At 30.1% G+C, this 26276-nt stretch overlaps 20 non-coding genes across 20 annotated transcripts; all 20 read right to left on the reverse strand.

The window, feature by feature from the left end:
* Positions 1-3061: 3061 nt before the first annotated feature.
* TRNAT-AGU (transfer RNA threonine (anticodon AGU)) lies at positions 3062-3135 on the reverse strand. Its single transcript has one exon. It is a non-coding gene; the product is annotated as a tRNA-Thr (tRNA).
* Positions 3136-3570: 435 nt separating this feature from the next.
* Positions 3571-3643, reverse strand: TRNAM-CAU (transfer RNA methionine (anticodon CAU)). The gene has a single exon. It is a non-coding gene; the product is annotated as a tRNA-Met (tRNA).
* Positions 3644-4589: 946 nt separating this feature from the next.
* Positions 4590-4662, reverse strand: TRNAT-UGU (transfer RNA threonine (anticodon UGU)). Its single transcript has one exon. It is a non-coding gene; the product is annotated as a tRNA-Thr (tRNA).
* A 2473-nt stretch (positions 4663-7135) lies between these two features.
* Positions 7136-7209, reverse strand: TRNAT-AGU (transfer RNA threonine (anticodon AGU)). Its single transcript has one exon. It is a non-coding gene; the product is annotated as a tRNA-Thr (tRNA).
* A 3488-nt stretch (positions 7210-10697) lies between these two features.
* TRNAT-CGU (transfer RNA threonine (anticodon CGU)) lies at positions 10698-10770 on the reverse strand. The gene has a single exon. It is a non-coding gene; the product is annotated as a tRNA-Thr (tRNA).
* Positions 10771-12733: 1963 nt separating this feature from the next.
* Positions 12734-12806, reverse strand: TRNAT-CGU (transfer RNA threonine (anticodon CGU)). Its single transcript has one exon. It is a non-coding gene; the product is annotated as a tRNA-Thr (tRNA).
* Positions 12807-14769: 1963 nt separating this feature from the next.
* On the reverse strand, positions 14770-14842 carry TRNAT-CGU (transfer RNA threonine (anticodon CGU)). The gene has a single exon. It is a non-coding gene; the product is annotated as a tRNA-Thr (tRNA).
* A 437-nt stretch (positions 14843-15279) lies between these two features.
* On the reverse strand, positions 15280-15353 carry TRNAT-AGU (transfer RNA threonine (anticodon AGU)). The gene has a single exon. It is a non-coding gene; the product is annotated as a tRNA-Thr (tRNA).
* A 433-nt stretch (positions 15354-15786) lies between these two features.
* Positions 15787-15859, reverse strand: TRNAT-CGU (transfer RNA threonine (anticodon CGU)). The gene has a single exon. It is a non-coding gene; the product is annotated as a tRNA-Thr (tRNA).
* A 437-nt stretch (positions 15860-16296) lies between these two features.
* Positions 16297-16370, reverse strand: TRNAT-AGU (transfer RNA threonine (anticodon AGU)). The gene has a single exon. It is a non-coding gene; the product is annotated as a tRNA-Thr (tRNA).
* Positions 16371-16805: 435 nt separating this feature from the next.
* On the reverse strand, positions 16806-16878 carry TRNAT-CGU (transfer RNA threonine (anticodon CGU)). The gene has a single exon. It is a non-coding gene; the product is annotated as a tRNA-Thr (tRNA).
* A 1455-nt stretch (positions 16879-18333) lies between these two features.
* Positions 18334-18407, reverse strand: TRNAT-AGU (transfer RNA threonine (anticodon AGU)). The gene has a single exon. It is a non-coding gene; the product is annotated as a tRNA-Thr (tRNA).
* A 1452-nt stretch (positions 18408-19859) lies between these two features.
* TRNAT-CGU (transfer RNA threonine (anticodon CGU)) lies at positions 19860-19932 on the reverse strand. Its single transcript has one exon. It is a non-coding gene; the product is annotated as a tRNA-Thr (tRNA).
* Positions 19933-20369: 437 nt separating this feature from the next.
* Positions 20370-20443, reverse strand: TRNAT-AGU (transfer RNA threonine (anticodon AGU)). The gene has a single exon. It is a non-coding gene; the product is annotated as a tRNA-Thr (tRNA).
* A 435-nt stretch (positions 20444-20878) lies between these two features.
* On the reverse strand, positions 20879-20951 carry TRNAT-CGU (transfer RNA threonine (anticodon CGU)). The gene has a single exon. It is a non-coding gene; the product is annotated as a tRNA-Thr (tRNA).
* A 437-nt stretch (positions 20952-21388) lies between these two features.
* On the reverse strand, positions 21389-21462 carry TRNAT-AGU (transfer RNA threonine (anticodon AGU)). Its single transcript has one exon. It is a non-coding gene; the product is annotated as a tRNA-Thr (tRNA).
* Positions 21463-21895: 433 nt separating this feature from the next.
* On the reverse strand, positions 21896-21968 carry TRNAT-CGU (transfer RNA threonine (anticodon CGU)). Its single transcript has one exon. It is a non-coding gene; the product is annotated as a tRNA-Thr (tRNA).
* Positions 21969-22911: 943 nt separating this feature from the next.
* Positions 22912-22984, reverse strand: TRNAT-CGU (transfer RNA threonine (anticodon CGU)). Its single transcript has one exon. It is a non-coding gene; the product is annotated as a tRNA-Thr (tRNA).
* A 943-nt stretch (positions 22985-23927) lies between these two features.
* TRNAT-CGU (transfer RNA threonine (anticodon CGU)) lies at positions 23928-24000 on the reverse strand. The gene has a single exon. It is a non-coding gene; the product is annotated as a tRNA-Thr (tRNA).
* Positions 24001-24438: 438 nt separating this feature from the next.
* Positions 24439-24512, reverse strand: TRNAT-AGU (transfer RNA threonine (anticodon AGU)). The gene has a single exon. It is a non-coding gene; the product is annotated as a tRNA-Thr (tRNA).
* Between the last annotated feature and the right edge of the window lie 1764 nt (positions 24513-26276).

Raw genomic sequence — 26276 nt, forward strand, 5'->3', positions numbered from 1 at the left:
CAATTCACTGCTGAGAGTTGAACTCAGGATCTCCTGTTTACTAGACAGGCGCTTTAACCAGCTAAGCCACAGCACCCACTTGATTCTTAAATTTGAAACACTTTTCTTTATGGTGTTCAAGAGAATATTGCTTTTTCACTTTCATATTCTTTTCTAAGTTCACACACTTCTCTACTCAAACACTTAAGATGAATGAAGACTCCTCACTTATTCAAAAACACCTCTCTAATTTGAAGTTTACCCTATTCATATCATTTTAAAATATACCTTGCTGAAGAATGGATTAGTTGAATTCAACAATAGAGTGATCATTCACCTCTATCTTGTTCTTTGTCATTTTCTTTTCCCTATTTCAGTCAATGCATTCCTACAAAAATCCTCACAATACCAAGCATTTTATTTAATTTTTAAGACAACTTATTCTAAAGTTCATAGAACCAGATGTTTATACTTAAATTGTATTCAACACTTGTTTGATGAAAATTATTCGGAAATCATGGAGAAAACAGTTAAATGCTGCTGAGAATTGAACTCCGGATTTCCTGTTAACGAGACAGGAGCTTTAACCACTAAGCCACAGCACCAACAGTAATAGTAAAAAATGCATAAAGAATTTATTGTTAATGATGAAAATTTGTTTTCTGCTATAAATTCTTCTTTATATGTATTGTAATCTTAAACACGAAAAGATACTCAATCACTACGCAAGGATTAATATCTTTTAATAAACAGGTACTCTTATAAAACCCAATTCCATTTCTTGAATTCTTTACAATTTTTTTTCATGAAGGTAATAATATTGCTCCAATCTAGGTAGACATTTCATCTCCGTCTTTCTCATAGATATGTATTTTTTTCATTTTGCAATAACAGTATTCATTCTATAATCTTGAAAATACTTGGGTTTTTATAAGGTTAAAGATGATCTGTTCAACAGTAAGATGAATCAGACTTTTATATTTTAATTGTATCGGAATAAGACCTAATGAAAATGATTTGTTATATAACAATGAGAAAAGCAAGGCACTGTTCAGAGTTGAACTCAGGATCTCCTGTTTACTAGACAGGCGCTTTAACCAGCTAAGCCACAGCACCCACTTGATTCTTAATTTTGAAACACTTTTCTTTATGGTGTTCATGAGAATATTGCTTTTTCACTTTCATATTCTTTTCTAAGTTCACACACTTCTCTACTCAAACACTTAAGATGAATGAAGACTCTTCACTTATTCAAAAACACCTCTCTAATTTGAAGTTGACCCTATTCATATCATTTTAAAATATCCCTTGCTGAAGAATGGATTAGTTGAATTCAACAATAGAGTGATCATTGACCTCTATCTTGTTCTTTGTCATTTTCTTTTCCCTATTTCAGTCAATGCATTCCTACAAAAATCTTCTCAATACCAAGCATTTTATTTAATTTTTAAGATAACTTATTCTAAAGTTCATAGAACCAGATGTTTATTCTTAAATTGTATTCAACATTTGTTTGATGAAAATTATTCGGAAAGCATGAAGAAAACAGTTAAATGCTGCTGAGATTTCAACTCAGGATTTCCTGTTTACGAGATAGGAGCTTTAACCACTAAGCCACAGCACCAACGTTAATAGTAAAAAATGCATAAATAATTTATTGTTGATGATGAAAATGTGTTTTCTGCTATAAATTCTTCTTTATATGTATTGTAATCTTAAACTCGAAAAGATACTCAATCACTATGCAAGGATTCATATATTTTAATAAACAGGTACTCTTATAAAGCCCAATTTCATTTCTTGAATTCTTTACAATTTTTTTTCATGAAGGTAATAATATTGCTCCAATCTTGGTAGACATTTCATCTACGTCTTTCTCATAGATATGTACTTTTTTCATTTTGCAATAATAGTATTCATTCTATAATCTTGAAAATACCTGGGTTTTTATAAGGTTAAAGGTGATCTGTTCAACAGTAAGATGAATCAGACTTTTATATTTTAATTGTATCGGAATAAGACCTAATGAAAATGATTTGTTATATAACAATGAGAAAAGCAAGGCACTGCTCAGAGTTGAACTCAGGATCTCCTGTTTACTAGACAGGCGCTTTAACCAGCTAAGCCACAGCACCCACTTGATTCTTTATTTTGAAACACTTTTCTTTATGGTGTTCAAGAGAATATTGCTTTTTCACTTTCATATTCTTTTCTAAGTTCACACACTTCTCTACTCAAACACTTAAGATGAATGAAGACTCTTCACTTTTTCAAAAACACCTCTCTAATTTGAAGTTTACCCTATTCATATCATTTTAAAATATCCCTTGCTGAAGAATGGATTAGTTGAATTCAACAATAGAGTGATCATTCACCTCTATCTTGTTCTTTGTCATTTTCTTTTCCCTAATTCAGTCAATGCATTCCTACAAAAATCTTCACAATACCAAGCATTTTATTTAATGTTTAAGATAACTTATTCTAAAGTTCATAGATCCAGATGTTTATTCTTAAATTGTATTCAACATTTGTTTGATGTAAATTATTCGGAAAGCATGGAGAAAACAGTTAGGTCCTGCTGAGATTTGAACTCAGGATTTCCTGTTTATGAGAAAGGCGCTTTAACCACTAAGCCACAGCACCAACATTAACAGTAATAAATGCATAAATTATTCATTGTTGATGATGAAAATGTGTTTCCTGCTATAAATTCTTCTTTATATGTATTGTAATCTTAAACAGGAAAGCATACTCAATCACTACGCAAGTATTAATATGTTTTAATAAACAGGTACTCTTATAAAACCCAATTTCATTTCTTGAATTCTTTACAATTTTTTTTCATGAAGGTAATAATATTACTCCAATCTGGGTAGACATTTCATCGACGTCTTTCTCATAGATATGTATTTTTTTCATTTTGCAATAACATTATTCATTCTATAATCTTGAAAATACTTGGGTTTTTATAAGGTTAAAGATGATCTGTTCAACAGTAAGATGAATCAGACTTTTTTATTTTAATTGTATCGGAATAAGACCTAATGAAAATGATTTGTTATATATTACAATGAGAAAAGCAAGGCGCTGCTGAGATTTGAACTCAGGATCTCCTGTTTACTAGACAGGCGCTTTAACCAGCTAAGCCACAGCACCCACTTGATTCTTAAATTTGAAACACTTTTCTTTATGGTGTTCAAGAGAATATTGCTTTTTCACTTTCATATTCTTTTCTAAGTTCACACACTTCTCTACTCAAACACTTCAGATGAATGAAGACTCTTCACTTATTCAAAAACACCTCTCTAATTTGAAGCTTACCCTATTCATATCATTTTAAAATATACCTTGCTGAAGAATGGATTAGTTGAATTCAACAATAGAGTGATCATTCACCTGTATCTCGTTCTTTGTCATTTTCTTTTCCTTATTTCAGTCAATGCATTCCTACAAAAATCTTCTCAATACCAAGCATTTTATTTAATTTTTAAGATAACTTATTCTAAAGTTCATAGAACCAGATGTTTATTCTTAAATTGTATTCAACATTTGTTTGATGAAAATTATTCGGAAAGCATGGAGAAAACAGTTAGGTGCTGTTGAGATTTGAACTCAGGATTTCCTGTTTATGAGACAGGCGCTTTAACCACTAAGCCACAGCACCAACGTTAATAGTAAGAAATGCATACATAATTTATTGTTGATGATGACAATGTGTTTCCTGCTATAAATTCTTCTTTATATGTGTTCTAATCTTAAACACGAAAACATACTCAATCACTACGCAAGTATTAATATGTTTTAATAAACAGGTACTCTTATAAAACTCAATTTCATTTCTTGAATTCTTTAAAAAAAAAATCATGAAGGTATTAATATTGCTCAAATCTAGGTAGAAATTTCATCTACGTCTTTCTCATAGATATGTATTTTTTTCATTTTGCAATAACAGTATTCATTCTATAATCTTGAAAATACCTGGGTTTTTATAAGGTTAAAGGTGATCTGTTCAACAGTAAGATGAATCAGACTTTTATATTTTAATTGTATCGGAATAAGACCTAATGAAAATGATTTGTTATATAACAATGAGAAAATGCAAGGCACTGCTGAGAGATGAACTCAGGATCTCCTGTTTACTAGACAGGCGCTTTAACCAGCTAAGCCACAGCACTCACTTGATTCTTAAATTTGAAACACTTTTCTTTATGGTGTTCAAGAGAATATTGCTTTTTCACTTTCATATTCTTTTCTAAGTTCACACACTTCTCTACTCAAACACTTAAGATGAATGAAGACTCTTCACTTATTCAAAAACACCTCTCTAATTTGAAGTTTACCCTATTCATATCATTTTAAAATATACCTTGCTGAAGAATGTATTAGTTGAATTCAACAATAGAGTGATCATTCACCTCTATCTTGTTCTTTGTCATTTTCTTTTCCCTATTTCAGTCAATGCATTCCTACAAAAATCTTCACAATGCCAAGCATTTTATTTAATTTTTAAGATAACTTATTCTAAAGTTCATAGAACCAGATGTTTATTCTTAAATTGTATTCAACATTTGTTTGATGAAAATTATTCGGAAAGCATGGAGAAAACATTTAGGTGCTGCTGAGATTTGAACTCCGGACTTCCTGTTTACAAGACAGGCGCTTTAACCACTAAGCCACAGCACCAACGTTAATAGTAAGAAATGCATACATAATTTATTGTTGATGATGAAAATGTGTTTTCTGCTATAAATTCTTCTTTATATGTATTATAATCTTAAACACGAAAACATACTCAATCACTACGCAAGTATTAATATGTTTTGATAAACAGGTACTCTTATAAAACTCAATTTCATTTCTTGAATTCTTTAAAAAAAATCATGAAGGTATTAATATTGCTCAAATCTAGGTAGAAACTTCATATACGTCTTTCTCATAGATATGTATTTTTTTCATTTGGCAATAACAGTATTCATTCTATAATCTTGAAAATACTTGTGTTTTTATAAGGTTTAAGATGATCTGTTCAACAGTAAGATGGATCAGACTTTTATATGTTAATTGTATCGGAATAAGACCTAATAAAAATGATTTGTTATATAACAATGAGAAAAGCAATTCACTGCTGAGAGTTGAACTCAGGATCTCCTGTTTACTAGACAGGCGCTTTAACCAGCTAAGCCACAGCACCCACTTGATTCTTAAATTTGAAACACTTTTCTTTATGGTGTTCAAGAGAATATTGCTTTTTCACTTTCATATTCTTTTCTAAGTTCACACACTTCTCTACTCAAACACTTAAGATGAATGAAGACTCCTCACTTATTCAAAAACACCTCTCTAATTTGAAGTTTACCCTATTCATATCATTTTAAAATATACCTTGCTGAAGAATGGATTAGTTGAATTCAACAATAGAGTGATCATTCACCTCTATCTTGTTCTTTGTCATTTTCTTTTCCCTATTTCAGTCAATGCATTCCTACAAAAATCCTCACAATACCAAGCATTTTATTTAATTTTTAAGATAACTTATTCTAAAGTTCATAGAACCAGATGTTTATACTTAAATTGTATTCAACACTTGTTTGATGAAAATTATTCGGAAAGCATGGAGAAAACAGTTAAATGCTGCTGAGAATTGACCTCAGGATTTCTAGTTTACGAGACAGGAGCTTTAACCACTAAGCCACAGCACCAACAGTAATAGTAAAAAATGCATAAAGAATTTATTGTTAATGATGAAAATTTGTTTTCTGCTATAAATTCTTCGTAAATGTATTGTAATCTTAAACATGAAAAGATACTCAATCACTACGCAAGGATTAATATGTTTTAATAAACAGGTACTCTTATAAAACCCAATTCCATTTCTTGAATTCTTTACAATTTTTTTTCATGAAGGTAATAATATTGCTCCAATCTAGGTAGACATTTCATCTACGTCTTTCTCATAGATATGTATTTTTTTCATTTTGCAATAACAGTATTCATTCTATAATCTTGAAAATACTTGGGTTTTTATAAGGTTAAAGATGATCTGTTCAACAGTAAGATGAATCAGACTTTTATATTTTAATTGTATCGGAATAAGACCTAATGAAAATGATTTGTTATATAACAATGAGAAAAGCAAGGTACTGCTCAGAGTTGAACTCAGGATCTCCTGTTTACTAGACAGGCGCTTTAACCAGCTAAGCCACAGCACCCACTTGATTCTTTATTTTGAAACACTTTTCTTTATGGTGTTCAAGAAAATATTGCTTTTTCACTTTCATATTCTTTTCTAAGTTCACACATTTCTCTACTCAAACACTGAAGATGAATGAAGACTCTTCACTTATTCAAAAACACCTCTCTAATTTGAAGTTTACCCTATTCATATCATTTTAAAATATCCCTTGCTGAAGAATGGATTAGTTGAATTCAACAATAGAGTGATCATTCACCTCTATCTTGGTCTTTGTCATTTTCTTTTCCCTATTTCAGTCAATGCATTCCTACAAAAATCTTCACAATACCAAGCATTTTATTTAATGTTTAAGATAACTTATTCTAAAGTTCATAGATCCAGATGTTTATTCTTAAATTGTATTCAACATTTGTTTGATGTAAATTATTCAGAAAGCATGGAGAAAACAGTTAGTTTCTGCTGAGATTTGAACTCAGGATTTCCTGTTTACAAGAAAGGCGCTTTAACCACTAAGCCCCAGCACCAACGTTAATAGTAAGAAATGCATAAATTATTCATTGTTGATGATGAAAATGTGTTTCCTGCTATAAATTCTTCTTTATATGTATTGTAATCTTAAACAGGAAAACATACTCAATCACTACGCAAGTATTAATATGTTTTAATAAACAGGTACTCTTATAAAACCCAATTTCATTTCTGGAATTCTTTACAATTTTTGTTCATGAAGGTAATAATATTACTCCAATCTAGGTAGACATTTCATCTACGTCTTTCTCATAGATATGTATTTTTTTCATTTTGCAATAACATTATTCATGCTATAATCTTGAAAATACTTGGGTTTTTATAAGGTTAAAGATGATCTGTTCAACAGTAAGATGAATCAGACTTTTATATTTTAATTGTATCGGAATAAGACCTAATGAAAATGATTTGTTATATATTACAATGAGAAAAGCAAGGCGCTGCTGAGATTTGAACTCAGGATCTCCTGTTTACTAGACAGGCACTTTAACCAGCTAAGCCACAGCACCCACTTGATTCTTAAATTTGAAACACTTTTCTTTATGGTGTTCAAGAGAATATTGCTTTTTCACTTTCATATTCTTTTCTAAGTTCACACACTTCTCTACTCAAACACTTAAGATGAATGAAGACTCTTCACTTATTCAAAAACACCTCTCTAATTTGAAGTTTACCCTATTCATATCATTTTAAAATATACCTTGCTGAAGAATGGATTAGTTGAATTCAACAATAGAGTGATCATTCACCTGTATCTTGTTCTTTGTCATTTTCTTTTCCCTATTTCAGTCAATGCATTCCTACAAAAATCTTCTCAATACCAAGCATTTTATTTAATTTTTAAGATAACTTATTCTAAAGTTCATAGAACCAGATGTTTATTCTTAAATTGTATTCAACATTTGTTTGATGAAAATTATTCGGACAGCATGGAGAAAACAGTTAGGTGCTGTTGAGATTTGAACTCAGGATTTCGTGTTTATGAGACAGGCGCTTTAACCACTAAGCCACAGCACCAACGTTAATAGTAAGAAATGCATACATAATTTATTGTTGATGATGAAAATGTGTTTCCTGCTATAAATTCTTCTTTATATGTATTCTAATCTTAAACACGAAAAAAACTCAATCACTACGTAAGTATTAATATGTTTTAATAAACAGGTACTCTTATAAAACTCAATTTCATTTCTTGAATTCTTAAAAAAAAAAAATCATGAAGGTATTAATATTGCTCAAATCTAGGTAGAAATTTCATCTACGTCTTTCTCATAGATATGTATTTTTTTCAATTGGCAATAACAGTATTCATTCTATAATCTTGAAAATACTTGTGTTTTTATAAGGTTTAAGATGATGTGTTCAACAGTAAGATGAATCAGACTTTTATATTTTAATTGTATCGGAATAAGACCTAATGAAAATGATTTGTTATATAACAATGAGAAAATGCAAGGCACTGCTGAGAGATGAACTCAGGATCTCCTGTTTACTAGACAGGCGCTTTAACCAGCTAAGCCACAGCACTCACTTGATTCTTAAATTTGAAACACTTTTCTTTATGGTGTTCAAGAGAATATTGCTTTTTCACTTTCATATTCTTTTCTAAGTTCACACACTTCTCTACTCAAACACTTAAGATGAATGAAGACTCTTCACTTATTCAAAAACACCTCTCTAATTTGAAGTTTACCCTATTCATATCATTTTAAAATATACCTTGCTGAAGAATGGATTAGTTGAATTCAACAATAGAGTGATCATTCACCTCTATCTTGTTCTTTTTCATTTTCTTTTCCCTATTTCAATCAATGCATTCCTACAAAAATCCTCACAATACCAAGTATTTTATTTAATTTTTAAGATAACTTATTCTAAAGTTCATAGAACCAGATGTTTATACTTAAATTGTATTCATCACTTGTTTGATGAAAAATATTCAGAAAGCATGAAGAAAACAGTTAAATGCTGCTGAGATTTGAACTCAGGATTTCCTGTTTACGAGATAGGAGCTTTAACCACTAAGCCACAGCACCAACGGTTATAGTCAAAAATGCATAAATAATTTATTGTTGATGATGAAAATGTGTTTTCTGCTATAAATTCTTCTTTATATGTATTGTAATCTTAAACACGAAAAGATACTCAATCACTACGCAAGGATTCATATGTTTTAATAAACAGGTACTCTTATAAAACCCAATTTCATTTCTTGAATTCTTTACAATTTTTTTTCATGAACGTAATGATATTGCTCCAATCTTGGTAGACATTTCATCTACGTCTTTCTCATAGATATGTACTTTTTTCATTTTGCAATAACAGTATTCATTCTATAATCTTGAAAATACCTGGGTTTTTATAAGGTTAAAGGTGATCTGTTCAACAGTAAGATGAATCAGACTTTTATATTTTAATTGTATCGGAATAAGACCTAATGAAAATGATTTGTTATATAACAATGAGAAAAGCAAGGCACTGCTGAGAGATGAACACAGGATCTCCTGTTTACTAGACAGGCGCTTTAACCAGCTAAGCCACAGCACCCACTTGATTCTTACATTTGAAACACTTTTCTTTATGGTGTTCAAGAGAATATTGCTTTTTCACTTTCATATTCTTTTCTAAGTTCACACACTTCTCTACTCAAACACTTAAGATGAATGAAGACTCTTCACTTATTCAAACACACCTCTCTAATTTGAAGTTTACCCTATTCATATCATTTTAAAATATACCTTGCTGAAGAATGGATTAGTTGAATTCAACAATAGAGTGATCATTCACCTCTATCTTGTTCTTTGTCATTTTCTTTTCCCTATTTCAGTCAATGCATTCCTACAAAAATTTTCACAATACCAAGTATTTTATTTAATTTTTAAGATAACTTATTCTAAAGTTCATAGAACCAGATGTTTATACTTAAATTGTATTCAACACTTGTTTGATGAAAATTATTCGGAAAGCATGAAGAAAACAGTTAAATGCTGCTGAGATTTGAACTCAGGATTTCCTGTTTACGAGATAGGAGCTTTAACCACTAAGCCACAGCACCAACGGTAATAGTAAAAATGCATAAATAATTTATTGTTGATGATGAAAATGTGTTTTCTGCTATAAATTCTTCTTTATATGTATTGTAATCTTAAACACGAAAATATACTCAATCACTACGCAAGGATTCATGTATTTTAATAAACAGGTACTCTTATAAAACCTATTTCATTTCTTGAATTCTTTACAATTTCTTTTCATGAAGTTATTAATATTGCTCAAATCTAGGTAGAAATTTCATCTACGTCTTTCTCATAGATATGTATTTTTTTCATTTTGCAATAACAGTATTCATTCTATAATCTTGAAAATACTTGGGTTTTTATAAGGTTTAAGATGATCTGTTCAACAGTAAAATGAATCAGATTTTTATATTTTAATTGTATCGGAATAAGACCTAATGAAAATGATTTGTTATATAACAATGAGAAAAGCAAGGCGCTGCTGAGAGTTGAACTCAGGATCTCCTTTTTACTAAACAGGCGCTTTAACCAGCTAAGCCACAGCACCCACTTGATTCTTAATTTTGAAACACTTTTCTTTATGCTGTTCAAGAGAATATTGCTTTTTCACTTTCATAGTCTTTTCTAAGTTCACACACTTCTCTACTCATAAACTTAAGATGAATGAAGACTCTTCACTTATTCAAAAACACCTCTCTAATTTGAAGTTTACCCTATTCATATCATTTTAAAATATACCTTGCTGAAGAATGGATTAGTTGAATTCAACAATAGAGTGATCATTCACCTGTATCTTGTTCTTTGTCATTTTCTTTTCCCTATTTCAATCAATGCATTCCTACAAAAATCTTCACAATACCAAGTGTTTTATTTAATTTTTAGGATAACATTCTAAAGTTCATAGAACCAGATGTTTATACTTAAATTGTATTCAACACTTGTTTGATGAAAATTACTCGGAAAGCATGGAGAAAACAGTTAAATGCTGCTGAGATTTGAACTCAGGATTTCCTGTTTACGAGACAGGAGCTTTAACCACTAAGCCACAGCACCAACGGTAATAGTAAAAAATGCATAAATAATTTATTGTTGATGATGAAAATGTGTTTTCTGCTATAAATTCTTCTTTATATGTATTGTAATCTTAAACACGAAAAGATACTCAATCACTACGCAAGGATTAATATGTTTTAATAAACAGGTACTCTTATAAAACCCAATTTCATTTCTTGAATTCTTTACAAATTTTTATCATGAAGGTAATAATATTGCTCCAATCTAGGTAGACATTTCATCTACGTCTTTCTCATAGATATGTATTTTTTTCATTTTGCAATAACAGTATTCATTCTATAATCTTGAAAATACTTGGGTTTTTATAAGGTTAAAGATGATCTGTTCAACAGTAAGATGAATCAGACTTTTATATTTTAATTGTATCGGAATAAGACCTAATGAAAATGATTTGTTATATAACAATGAGAAAAGCAAGGCACTGCTGAGAGTTGAACTCAGGATCTCCTGTTTACTAGACAGGCGCTATAATCAGCTAAGCCACAGCACCCACTTGATTCTTAAATTTGAAACACTTTTCTTTATGGTGTTCAAGAGAATATTGCTTTTTCACTTTCATATTCTTTTCTAAGTTCACACACTTCTCTACTCAAACACTTAAGATGAATGAAGACTCTTCACTTATTCAAAAACACCTCTCTAATTTGAAGTTTACCCTATTCATATCATTTTAAAATATACCTTGCTGAAGAATGGATTAGTTGAATTCAACAATAGAGTGATCATTCACCTCTATCTTGTTCTTTGTCATTTTCTTTTCCCTATTTCAGTCAATGCATTCCTACAAAAATCTTCACAATACCAAGCATTTTATTCAATTTTTAAGATAACTTATTCTAAAGTTCATAGAACCAGATGTTTATACTTAAATTGTATTCAACACTTGTTTGATTAAAATTATTCGGAAAGCATGGAGAAAACAGTTAAATGCTGCTGAGATTTGAATTCAGGATTTCCTCTTTACGAGACAGGAGTTTTAACCGCTAAGCCACAGCACCAACGGTAATAGTAAAAAATGCATAAAGAATGTATTGTTGATGATGAAAATGTGTTTTCTGCTATAAATTCTTTTTTATATGTATTGTAATCTTAAACACGAAAAGATACTCAATCACTACGCAAGGATTCATATGTTTTAATAAACAGGTACTCTTATAAAACCCAATTTCATTTCTTGAATTCTTTACAATTTTTTTTCATGAAGGTAATAATATTGCTCCAATCTAGGTAGACATTTCATCTACGTCTTTCTCATAGATATGTATTTTTTTCATTTTGCAATAACAGTATTCATTCTATAATCTTGAAAATACTTGGGTTTTTATAAGGTTTAAGATGATCTGTTCAACAGTAAAATAAATCAGATTTTTATATTTTAATTGTATTGGAATAAGACCTAATGAAAATGATTTGTTATATAACAATGAGAAAAGCAAGGCGCTGCTGAGAGTTGAACTCAGGATCTCCTTTTTACTAAACAGTCGCTTTAACCAGCTAAGCCACAGCACCCACTTGATTCTTATTTTTGAAACACTTTTCTTTATGCTGTTCAAGAGAATATTGCTTTTTCACTTTCATATTCTTTTCTAAGTTCACACACTTCTCTACTCATGAACTTAAGATGAATGAAGACTCTTCACTTATTCAAAAACACCTCTCTAATTTGAGGTTTACCCTATTCATATCATTTTAAAATATACCTTGCTGAAGAATGGATTAGTTGAATTCAACAATAGAGTGATCATTCACCTCTATCTTGTTCTTTGTCATTTTCCTTTCCCTATTTCAATCAATGCATTCCTACAAAAATCTTCACAATACCAAGTATTTTATTTAATTTTTAAGATAACATTCTAAAGTTCATAGAACCAGATGTGTATACTTAAATTGTATTCAACACTTGTTTGATGAAAATTACTCGGAAAGCATGGAGAAAACAGTTAAATGCTGCTGAGATTTGAACTCAGGATTTCCTGTTTACGAGACAGGAGCTTTAACCACTAAGCCACAGCACCAACGGTATTAGTAAAAAATGCATAAATAATTTATTGTTGATGATGAAAATCTGTTTTCTGCTATAAATTCTTCTTTATATGTATTGTAATCTTAAACACGAAAAGATACTCAATCACTACGCAAGGATTAATATGTTTTAATAAACAGGTACTCTTATAAAACCCAATTTAATTTCTTGAATTCTTTACAATTTTTTTTCATGAAGGTAATAATATTGCTCCAATCTAGGTAGACATTTCATCTACGTCTTTCTCATAGATATGTATTTTTTTCATTTTGCAATAACAGTATTCATTCTATAATCTTGAAAATACTTGGGTTTTTATAAGGTTAAAGATGATCTGTTCAACAGTAAGATGAATCAGACTTTTATATTTTAATTGTATCGGAATAAGACCTAATGAAAATGATTTGTTATATAACAATGAGAAAAGCAAGGCACTGCTGAGAGTTGAACTCAGGATCTCCTGTTTACTAGACAGGCGCTGTAACCAGCTAAGCCACAGCACCCACTTGATTCTTAAATTTGAAACACTTTTCTTTATGGTGTTCAAGAGAATATTGCTTTTTCACTTTCATATTCTTTTCTAAGTTCACACACTTCTCTACTCAAACACTTAAGATGAATGAAGACTCTTCACTTATTCAAAAACACCTCTCTAATTTGAAGTTTACCCTATTAATATCATTTTAAAATATACCTTGCTGAAGAATAGATTAGTTGAATTCAACAATAGAGTGATCATTCACCTCTATCTTGTTCTTTGTCATTTTCTTTTCCCTATTTCAGTCAATGCATTCCTACAAAAATCTTCACAATACCAAGCATTTTATTCAATTTTTAAGATAACTTATTCTAAAGTTCATAGAACCAGATGTTTATACTTAAATTGTATTCAACACTTGTTTGATTAAAATTATTCGGAAAGCATGGAGAAAACAGTTAAATGCTGCTGAGATTTGAATTCAGGATTTCCTCTTTACGAGACAGGAGCTTTAACCGCTAAGCCACAGCACCAACGGTAATAGTAAAAAATGCATAAAGAATGTATTGTTGATGATGAAAATGTGTTTTCTGCTATAAATTCTTCTTTATATGTATTGTAATCTTAAACACGAAAAGATACTCAATCACTACGCAGGGATTCATATGTTTTAATAAACAGGTACTCTTATAAAACCCAATTTCATTTCTTGAATTCTTTACAATTTTTTTTTCATGAAGGTAATAATATTGCTCCAATCTAGGTAGACATTTCATCTACGTCTTTCTCATAGATATGTATTTTTTCATTTTGCAATAACAGTATTCATTCTATAATCTTGAAAATACTTGGGTTTTTATAAGGTTTAAGATGATCTGTTCAACAGTAAAATGAATCAGATTTTTATATTTTAATTGTATCGGAATAAGACCTAATGAAAATGATTTGTTATATAACAATGAGAAAAGCAAGGCGCTGCTGAGAGTTGAACTCAGGATCTCCTTTTTACTAAACAGGCGCTTTAACCAGCTAAGCCACAGCACCCACTTGATTCTTATTTTTGAAACACTTTTCTTCATGCTGTTCAAGAGAATATTGCTTTTTCACTTTCATATTCTTTTCTAAGTTCACACACTTCTCTACTCATGAACTTAAGATGAATGAAGACTCTTCACTTATTCAAAAACACCTCTCTAATTTGAGATTTACCCTATTCATATCATTTTAAAATATACCTTGCTGAAGAATGGATTAGTTGAATTCAACAATAGAGTGATCATTCACCTCTATCTTGTTCTTTGTCATTTTCCTTTCCCTATTTCAATCAATGCATTCCTACAAAAATCTTCACAATACCAAGTATTTTATTAAATTTTTAAGATAACATTCTAAAGTTCATAGAACCAGATGTTTATACTTAAATTGTATTCAACACTTGTTTGATGAAAATTACTCGGAAAGCATGGAGAAAACAGTTAAATGCTGCTGAGATTTGAACTCAGGATTTCCTGTTTACGAGACAGGAGCTTTAACCACTAAGCCACAGCACCAACGGTATTAGTAAAAAATGCATAAATAATTTATTGTTGATGATGAAAATCTGTTTTCTGCTATAAATTCTTCTTTATATGTATTGTAATCTTAAACACGAAAAGATACTCAATCACTATGCAAGGATTAATATGTTTTAATAAACAGGTACTCTTATAAAACCCAATTTAATTTCTTGAATTCTTTACAATTTTTTTTCATGAAGGTAATAATATTGCTCCAATCTAGGTAGACATTTGATCTACGTCTTTCTCATAGATATGTATTTTTTTTATTTGGCAATAACAGTATTCTTTCTATAATCTTGAAAATACTTGTGTTTTTATAAGGTTTAAGATGATCTGTTCAACAGTAAGATGAATCAGACTTTTATATTTTAATTGTATCGGAATAAGACCTAATGAAAATGATTTGTTATATAAAAATGAGAAAAGCAAGGCACTGCTGAGAGTTGAACTCAGGATCTCCTGTTTACTAGACAGGCGCTTTAACCAGCTAAGCCACAGCACCCACTTGATTCTTAAATTTGAAACACTTTTCTTTATGGTGTTCAAGAGAATATTGCTTTTTCACTTTCATATTCTTTTCTAAGTTCACACACTTCTCTACTCAAACACTTAAGATGAATGAAGACTCTTCACTTATTCAAAAACACCTCTCTAATTTGAAGTTTACCCTATTCATATCATTTTAAAATATACCTTGCTGAAGAATGGATTAGTTGAATTCAACAATAGAGTGATCATTCACCTCTATCTTGTTCTTTGTCATTTTCTTTTCCCTATTTCAATCAATGCATTCCTACAAAAATCTTCACAATACCAAGTATTTTATTTAATTTTTAAGATAACATTCTAAAGTTCATAGAACCAGATGTTTATACTTAAATTGTATTCAACACTTGTTTGATGAAAATTACTCGGAAAGCATGGAGAAAACAGTTAAATGCTGCTGAGATTTGAACTCAGGATTTCCTGTTTACGAGACAGGAGCTTTAACCACTAAGCCACAGCACCGACCTTAATAGTAAAAAATGCATAAATAATTTATTGTTGATGATGAAAATGTGTTTTCTGCTATAAATTCTTCTTTATATGTATTGTAATCTTAAACACGAAAAGATACTCAATCACTACGCAAGGATTAATATGTTTTAATAAACAGGTACTCTTATAAAACCCAATTTAATTTCTTGAATTCTTTACAATTTTTTTTCATGAAGGTAATAATATTGCTCCAATCTAGGTAGACATTTCATCTACGTCTTTCTCATAGATATGTATTTTTTTCATTTTGCAATAACAGTATTCATTCTATAATCTTGAAAATACTTGGGTTTTTATAAGGTTAAAGATGATCTGTTCAACAGTAAGATGAATCAGACTTTTATATTTTAATTGTATCGGAATAAGACCTAATGAAAATGATTTTTTGTATAACAATGAGAAAAGCAAGGCACTGCTGAGAGTTGAACTCAGGATCTCCTGTTTACTAGACAGGCGCTTTAACCAGCTAAGCCACAGCACCCACATGATTCTTAAACTTGAAACACTTTTCTTTATGGTGTTCAAGAGAATATTGCTTTTTCACTTTCATATTCTTTTCTAAGTTCACACACTTCTCTACTCAAACACTTAAGATGAATGAAGACTCTTCACTTTTTCAAAAACACCTCTCTAATTTGAAGTTTACCCTATTCATATCATTTTAAAATATACCTTGCTGAAGAATGGATTAGTTGAAATCAACAATAGAGTGATCATTCACCTCTATCTTGTTCTTTGTCATTTTCTTTTCCCTATTTCAGTCAATGCATTCCTACAAAAATCTTCACAATACCAAGCATTTTATTTAATTTTTAAGATAACTTATTCTAAAGTTCATAGAACCAGATGTTTATACTTAAATTGTATTCAACACTTGTTTGATGAAAATGATTCGGAAAGCATGGAGAAAACAGTTAAATGCTGCTGAGATTTGAACTCAGGATTTCCTGTTTACGAGACAGGAGCTTTAACCACTAAGCCACAGCACCAACGGTAATAGTAAAAAATGCATAAAGAATATATTGTTGATGATGAAAATGTGTTTTCTGCTATAAATTCTTCTTTATATGTATTGTAATCTTAAACACGAAAATATACTCAATCAGTACGCAAGGATTCATATATTTTAATAAACAGGTACTCTTATAAAACCCAATTTCATTTCTTGAATTCTTTACAATTTCTTTTCATGAAGTTATTAATATTGCTCAAATCTAGGTAGAAATTTCATCTACGTCTTTCTCATAGATATGTATTTTTTTCATTTTGCAATAACAGTATTCATTCTATAATCTTGAAAATACTTGGGTTTTTATAAGGTTTAAGATGATCTGTTCAACAGTAAAATGAATCAGATTTTTATATTTTAATTGTATCGGAATAAGACCTAATGAAAATGATTTGTTATATAACAATGAGAAAAGCAAGGCGCTGCTGAGAGTTGAACTCAGGATCTCCTTTTTACTAAACAGGCGCTTTAACCAGCTAAGCCACAGCACCCACTTGATTCTTAATTTTGAAACACTTTTCTTTATGCTGTTCAAGAGAATATTGCTTTTTCACTTTCATAGTCTTTTCTAAGTTCACACACTTCTCTACTCATAAACTTAAGATGAATGAAGACTCTTCACTTATACAAAAACACCTCTCTAATTTGAAGTTTACCCTATTCATATCATTTTAAAAAATACCTTGCTGAAGAATGGATTAGTTGAATTCAACAATAGAGTGATCATTCACCTGTATCTTGTTCTTTGTCATTTTCTTTTCCCTATTTCAGTCAATGCATTCCTACAAAAATCTTCACAATACCAAGTGTTTTATTTAATTTTTAGGATAACATTCTAAAGTTCATAGAACCAGATGTTTATACTTAAATTGTATTCAACACTTGTTTGATGAAAATTACTCGGAAAGCATGGAGAAAACAGTTAAATGCTGCTGAGATTTGAACTCAGAATTTCCTGTTTACGAGACAGGAGCTTTAACCACTAAGCCACAGCACCAACGGTAATAGTAAAAAATGCATGAATAATTTATTGTTGATGATGAAAATGTGTTTTCTGCTATAAATTCTTCTTTATATGTATTGTAATCTTAAACACGAAAAGATACTCAATCACTACGCAAGGATTAATATGTTTTAATAAACAGGTACTCTTATAAAACCCAATTTCATTTCTTGAATTCTTTACAATTTTTTTTCATGAAGGTAATAATATTGCTCCAATCTAGGTAGACATTTCATCTATGTCTTTCTCATAGATATGTATTTTTTTTCATTTTGCAATAACAGTATTCATTCTATAATCTTGAAAATACTTGGGTTTTTATAAGGTTAAAGATGATCTGTTCAACAGTAAGATGAATCAGACTTTTATATTTTAATTGTATCGGAATAAGACCTAATGAAAATGATTTGTTATATAACAATGAGAAAAGCAAGGCACTGCTGAGAGTTGAACTCAGGATCTCCTGTTTACTAGACAGGCGCTATAACCAGCTAAGCCACAGCACCCACTTGATTCTTAAATTTGAAACACTTTTCTTTATGGTGTTCAAGAGAATATTGCTTTTTCACTTTCATATTCTTTTCTAAGTTCACACACTTCTCTACTCAAACACTTAAGATGAATGAAGACTCTTCACTTATTCAAAAACACCTCTCTAATTTGAAGTTTACCCTATTCATATCATTTTAAAATATACCTTGCTGAAGAATGGATTAGTTGAATTCAACAATAGAGTGATCATTCACCTCTATCTTGTTCTTTGTCATTTTCTTTTCCCTATTTCAGTCAATGCATTCCTACAAAAATCTTCACAATACCAAGCATTTTATTCAATTTTTAAGATGACTTATTCTAAAGTTCATAGAACCAGAGGTTTATACTTAAATTGTATTCAACACTTGTTTGATGAAAATTATTCGGAAAGCATGGAGAAAACAGTTAAATGCTGCTGAGATTTGAATTCAGGATTTCCTGTTTACGAGACAGGAGCTTTAACCGCTAAGCCACAGCACCAACGGTAATAGTAAAAAATGCATAAAGAATGTATTGTTGATGATGAAAATGTGTTTTCTGCTATAAATTCTTCTTTATATGTATTGTAATCTTAAACACGAAAAGATACTCAATCACTACGCAAGGATTCATATGTTTTAATAAACAGGTACTCTTATAAAACCCAATTTCATTTCTTGAATTCTTTACAATTTTTTTTCATGAAGGTAATAAAATTGCTCCAATCTAGGTAGACATTTCATCTACGTCTTTCTCATAGATATGTATTTTTTTCATTTTGCAATAACAGTATTCATTCTATAATCTTGAAAATACTTGGGTTTTTATAAGGTTTAAGATGATCTGTTCAACAGTAAAATGAATCAGATTTTTATATTTTAATTGTATCGGAATAAGACCTAATGAAAATGATTTGTTATATAACAATGAGAAAAGCAAGGCGCTGCTGAGAGTTGAACTCAGGATCTCCTTTTTACTAAACAGGCGCTTTAACCAGCTAAGCCACAGCACCCACTTGATTCTTAATTTTGAAACACTTTTCTTTATGCTGTTCAAGAGAATATTGCTTTTTCACTTTCATATTCTTTTCTAAGTTCACACACTTCTCTACTCATGAACTTAGGATGAATGAAGACTCTTCACTTATTCAAAAACACCTTTCTAGTTTGAGGTTTACCCTATTCATATCATTTTAAAATATACCTTGCTGAAGAATGGATTAGTTGAATTCAACAATAGAGTGATCATTCACCTCTGTCTTGTTCTTTGTCATTTTCTTTTCCCTATTTCAATCAATGCATTCCTACAAAAATCTTCACAATACCAAGTATTTTATTTAATTTTTAAGATAACATTCTAAAGTTCATAGAACCAGATGTTTATACTTAAATTGTATTCAACACTTGTTTGATGAAAATTACTCGGAAAGCATGGAGAAAACAGTTAAATGCTGCTGAGATTTGAACTCAGGATTTCCTGTTTACGAGACAGGAGCTTTAACCACTAAGCCACAGCACCGACCTTAATAGTAAAAAATGCATAAATAATTTATTGTTGATGATGAAAATGTGTTTTCTGCTATAAATTCTTCTTTATATGTATTGTAATCTTAAACACGAAAAGATACTCAATCACTACGCAAGGATTAATATGTTTTAATAAACAGGTACTCTTATAAAACCCAATTTAATTTCTTGAATTCTTTACAATTTTTTTTCATGAAGGTAATAATATTGCTCCAATCTAGGTAGACATTTCATCTACGTCTTTCTCATAGATATGTATTTTTTTCATTTTGCAATAACAGTATTCATTCTATAATCTTGAAAATACTTGGGTTTTTATAAGGTTAAAGATGATCTGTTCAACAGTAAGATGAATCAGACTTTTATATTTTAATTGTATCGGAATAAGACCTAATGAAAATGATTTTTTGTATAACAATGAGAAAAGCAAGGCACTGCTGAGAGTTGAACTCAGGATCTCCTGTTTACTAGACAGGCGCTTTAACCAGCTAAGCCACAGCACCCACATGATTCTTAAACTTGAAACACTTTTCTTTATGGTGTTCAAGAGAATATTGCTTTTTCACTTTCATATTCTTTTCTAAGTTCACACACTTCTCTACTCAAACACTTAAGATGAATGAAGACTCTTCACTTTTTCAAAAACACCTCTCTAATTTGAAGTTTACCCTATTCATATCATTTTAAAATATACCTTGCTGAAGAATGGATTAGTTGAAATCAACAATAGAGTGATCATTCACCTCTATCTTGTTCTTTGTCATTTTCTTTTCCCTATTTCAGTCAATGCATTCCTACAAAAATCTTCACAATACCAAGCATTTTATTTAATTTTTAAGATAACTTATTCTAAAGTTCATAGAACCAGATGTTTATACTTAAATTGTATTCAACACTTGTTTGATGAAAATGATTCGGAAAGCATGGAGAAAACAGTTAAATGCTGCTGAGATTTGAACTCAGGATTTCCTGTTTACGAGACAGGAGCTTTAACCACTAAGCCACAGCACCAACGGTAATAGTAAAAAATGCATAAAGAATATATTGTTGATGATGAAAATGTGTTTTCTGCTATAAATTCTTCTTTATATGTATTGTAATCTTAAACACGAAAAGATACTCAATCACTACGCAAGAATTAATATGTTTTAATAAACAGGTACTCTTATAAAACCCAATTTAATTTCTTGAATTCTTTACAATTTTTTTTCATGAAGGTAATAATATTGCTCCAACCTAGGTAGACATTTCATCTACGTCTTTCTCATAGATATGTTTTTTTTTCATTTTGCAATAACAGTATTCATTCTATAATCTTGAAAATACTTGCGTTTTTATAAGGTTAAAGATGATCTGTTCAACAGTAAGATGAATCAGACTTTTATATTTTAATTGTATCGGAATAAGACCTAATGAAAATGATTAGTTACATAACAATGAGAAAAGCAAGGCACTGCTGAGAGTTGAACTCAGGATCTCCTGTTTACTAGACAGGCGCTATAACCAGCTAAGCCACAGCACCCACTTGATTCTTAAATTTGAAACACTTTTCTTTATGGTGTTCAAGAGAATATTGCTTTTTCACTTTCATATTCTTTTCTAAGTTCACACACTTCTCTACTCAAACACTTAAGATGAATGAAGACTCTTCACTTATTCAAAAACACCTCTCTAATTTGAGGTTTACCCTATTCATATCATTTTAAAATATACCTTGCTGAAGAATGGATTAGTTGAATTCAACAATAGAGTGATCATTCACCTCTATCTTGTTCTTTGTCATTTTCTTTTCCCTATTTCAATCAATGCATTCCTACAAAAATCTTCACAATACCAAGTATTTTATTTAATTTTTAAGATAACATTCTAAAGTTCATAGAACCAGATGTTTATACTTAAATTGTATTCAACACTTGTTTGATGAAAATTACTCGGAAAGCATGGAGAAAACAGTTAAATGCTGCTGAGATTTGAACTCAGGATTTCCTGTTTACGAGACAGGAGCTTTAACCACTAAGCCACAGCACCAACGGTAATAGTAAAAATGCATAAATAATTTATTGTTGATGATGAAAATGTGTTTTCTGCTATAAATTCTTCTTTATATGTATTGTAATCTTAAACAGGAAAATATACTCAATCACTACGCAAGGATTCATATATTTTAATAAACAGGTACTCTTATAAAACCCAATTTCATTTCTTGAATTCTTTACAATTTTTTTTCATGAAGGTAATAATATTGCTCCAATCTAGGTAGACATTTCATCTACGTCTTTCTCATAGATATGTATTTTTTTCATTTTGCAATAACAGTATTCATTCTATAATCTTGAAAATACTTAGGTTTTTATAAGGTTAAAGATGATCTGTTCAACAGTAAGATGAATCAGACTTATATTTTAATTGTATCGGAATAAGACCTAATGAAAATGATTTTTTATATAACAATGAGAAAAGCAAGGCACTGCTGAGAGTTGAACTCAGGATCTCCTGTTTACTAGACAGGCGCTTTAAGCAGCTAAGCCACAGCACCCACATGATTCTTAAACTTGAAACACTTTTCTTTATGGTGTTCAAGAGAATATTGCTTTTTCACTTTCATATTCTTTTCTAAGTTCACACACTTCTCTACTCAAACACTTAAGATGAATGAAAACTCTACACTTATTCAAAAACACCTCTCTAATTTGAAGTTTACCCTATTCATATCATTTTAAAATATACCTTGCTGAAGAATGGATTAGTTGAATTCAACAATAGAGTGATCATTCACCTCTATCTTGTTCTTTGTCATTTTCTTTTCCCTATTTCAGTCAATGCATTCCTACAAAAATCTTCACAATAGCAAGCATTTTATTTAATTTTTAAGATAACATATTCTAAAGTTCATAGAACCAGATGTTTATTCCTAAATTGTATTCAACACTTGTTTGATGAAAAATATTCGGAAAGCATGGAGAAAACAGTTAAATGCTGCTGAGATTTGAACTCAGGATTTCCTGTTTACGAGACAGGAGCTTTAACCACTAAGCCACAGCACCAACGGTAATAGTAAAAATGCATAAATAATTTATTGTTGATGATGAAAATGTGTTTTCTGCTATAAATTCTTCTTTATATGTATTGTAATCTTAAACACGAAAATATACTCAATCACTACGCAAGGATTCATATATTTTAATAAACAGGTACTCTTATAAAACCCAATTTCATTTCTTGAATTCTTTACAATTTTTTTTCATGAAGGTAATAATATTGCTCCAATCTAGGTAGACATTTCATCTACGTCTTTCTCATAGATATGTATTTTTTTCATTTTGCAATAACAGTATTCATTCTATAATCTTGAAAATACTTAGGTTTTTATAAGGTTAAAGATGATCTGTTCAACAGTAAGATGAATCAGACTTATATTTTAATTGTATCGGAATAAGACCTAATGAAAATGATTTTTTATATAACAATGAGAAAAGCAAGGCACTGCTGAGAGTTGAACTCAGGATCTCCTGTTTACTAGACAGGCGCTTTAAGCAGCTAAGCCACAGCACCCACATGATTCTTAAACTTGAAACACTTTTCTTTATGGTGTTCAAGAGAATATTGCTTTTTCACTTTCATATTCTTTTCTAAGTTCACACACTTCTCTACTCAAACACTTAAGATGAATGAAAACTCTACACTTATTCAAAAACACCTCTCTAATTTGAAGTTTACCCTATTCATATCATTTTAAAATATACCTTGCTGAAGAATGGATTAGTTGAATTCAACAATAGAGTGATCATTCACCTCTATCTTGTTCTTTGTCATTTTCTTTTCCCTATTTCAGTCAATGCATTCCTACAAAAATCTTCACAATAGCAAGCATTTTATTTAATTTTTAAGATAACCTATTCTAAAGTTCATAGAACCAGATGTTTATTCCTAAATTGTATTCAACACTTGTTTGATGAAAAATATTCGGAAAGCATGGAGAAAACAGTTAAATGCTGCTGAGATTTGAACTCAGGATTTCCTGTTTACGAGACAGGAGCTTTAACCACTAAGCCACAGCACCAACGGTAATAGTAAAAAATGCATAAATAATTTATTGTTGATGATGAAAATGTGTTTTCTGATATAAATTCTTCTTTATATGTATTGTAATCTTAAACACGAAAAGATACTCAATCACTACGCAAGGATTAATATGTTTTAATAAACAGGTACTCTTATAAACCCCAATTTCATTTCTTGAATTCTTTACAACTTTTGTTTCATGAAGGTAACATTATTGCTCCAATCTAGGTAGACATTTCATATACGTCTTTCTCATAGATAAGTATTTTTTTCATTTTGCAATAACAGTATTCATTCTATAATCTTGAAAATACTTGGGTTTTTATAAGGTTAAAGATGATCTGTTCAACAGTAAGATGAATCAGACTTTTATATTTTAATTGTATCGGAATAAGACCTAATGAAAATGATTTGTTATATAACAATGAGAAAAGCAAGGCACTGCTGAGAGTTGAACTCAGGATCTCCTGTTTACTAGACAGGCGCTTTAACCAGCTAAGCCACAGCACCCACATGATTCTTAAGTTTGAAACACTTTTCTTTATGGTGTTCAAGAGAATATTGCTTTTTCACTTTCATATTCTTTTCTAAGTTCACACACTTCTCTACTCAAACACTTAAGATGAATGAAGACTCTTCATTTATTCAAAAACACCTCTCTAATTTGAAGTTTACCCTATTCATATCATTTTAAAAATATACCTTGCTGAAGAATGGATTAGTTGAATTCAACCATAGAGTGATCATTCACCTCTATCTTGTTCTTTGTCATTTTCTTTTCCCTATTTCAGTCAATGCATTCCTACAAAAATCTTCACAATACCAAGCATTTTATTTAATTTTTAAGATAACTTATTCTAAAGTTCATAGAACCAGATGTTTATTCTTAAATTGTATTCAACACTTGTTTGATGAAAATTATTCGGAAAGCAAGGAGAAAACAGTTGAGTGCTGCTGATATTTGAACTCATGATTTCCTGTTTACGAGACATGTGCTTTAACCACTAAGCCACAGCAGCAACGTTAATAGTAAAAAATGCATAAATAATTCATTGTTGATGATGAAAATGTGTTTTCTGCTATAAATTCTTCTTTATATGTATTGTAATCTTAAACACGAAAAGATACTCAATCACTACGCAAGGATTGATATGTTTTAATAAACAGGTACTCTTATAAAACCCAATTTAATTTCTTGAATTCTTTCAAAAAAAATCATGAAGGTATTAATATTGCTCAAATCTAGGTAGAAATTTCATCTACGTCTTTCTCATAGATTTGTATTTTTTTCATTTTGCAATAACAGTATTCATTCTATAATCTTGAACATACTTCTGTTTTTATAAGGTTTAAGATGATCTGTTCAACAGTAAGATGAATCAGACTTTTATATTTTAATTGTATCGGAATAAGACCTAATGAAAATGATTTGTTATATAACAATGAGAAAAGCAAGGCGCTGCTGAGATTTGAACTCAGGATCTCCTTTTTACTAAACAGGTGCTTTAACCAGCTAAGCCACAGAACCCACTTGATTTTTTATTTTGAAACACTTTTCTTTATGGTGTTCAAGAGAATATTGCTTTTTCACTTTCATATTCTTTTCTAAGTTCACACACTTCTCTACTCAAACACTTAAGATGAATGAAAACTCTTCACTTATTCAAAAACACCTCTCTAATTTGAAGTTTACCCTATTCATATCATTTTAAAATATACCTTGCTGAAGAATGGATTAGTTGAATTCAACAATAGAGTGATCATTCACCTCTATCTTGTTCTTTGTCATTTTCTTTTCCCTATTTCAGTCAATGCATTCCTACAAAAATCTTCACAATACCAAGCATTTTATTTAATTTTTAAGATAACTTATTCTAAAGTTCATAGAACCAGATGTTTATTCCTAAATTGTATTCAACACTTGTTTGATGAAAAATATTCGGAAAGCATGGAGAAAACAGTTAAATGCTGCTGAGATTTGAACTCAGGATTTCCTGTTTACGAGACAGGAGCTTTAACCACTAAGACACAGCACCAACGGTAATAGTAAAAAATGCATAAATAATTTATTGTTGATGATGAAAATGTGTTTTCTGCTATAAATTCTTCTTTATATGTATTGTAATCTTAAACACGAAAAGATACTCAATCACTACGCAAGGATTAATATGTTTTAATAAACAGGTACTCTTATAAACCCCAATTTCATTTCTTGAATTCTTTACAACTTTTTTTTCATGAAGGTAATATTATTGCTCCAATCTAGGTAGACAT

Source organism: Lissotriton vulgaris, chromosome 12 (assembly GCF_964263255.1).
Source record: "Lissotriton vulgaris chromosome 12, aLisVul1.2, whole genome shotgun sequence".
NCBI lineage: Eukaryota > Metazoa > Chordata > Amphibia > Caudata > Salamandridae > Lissotriton > Lissotriton vulgaris.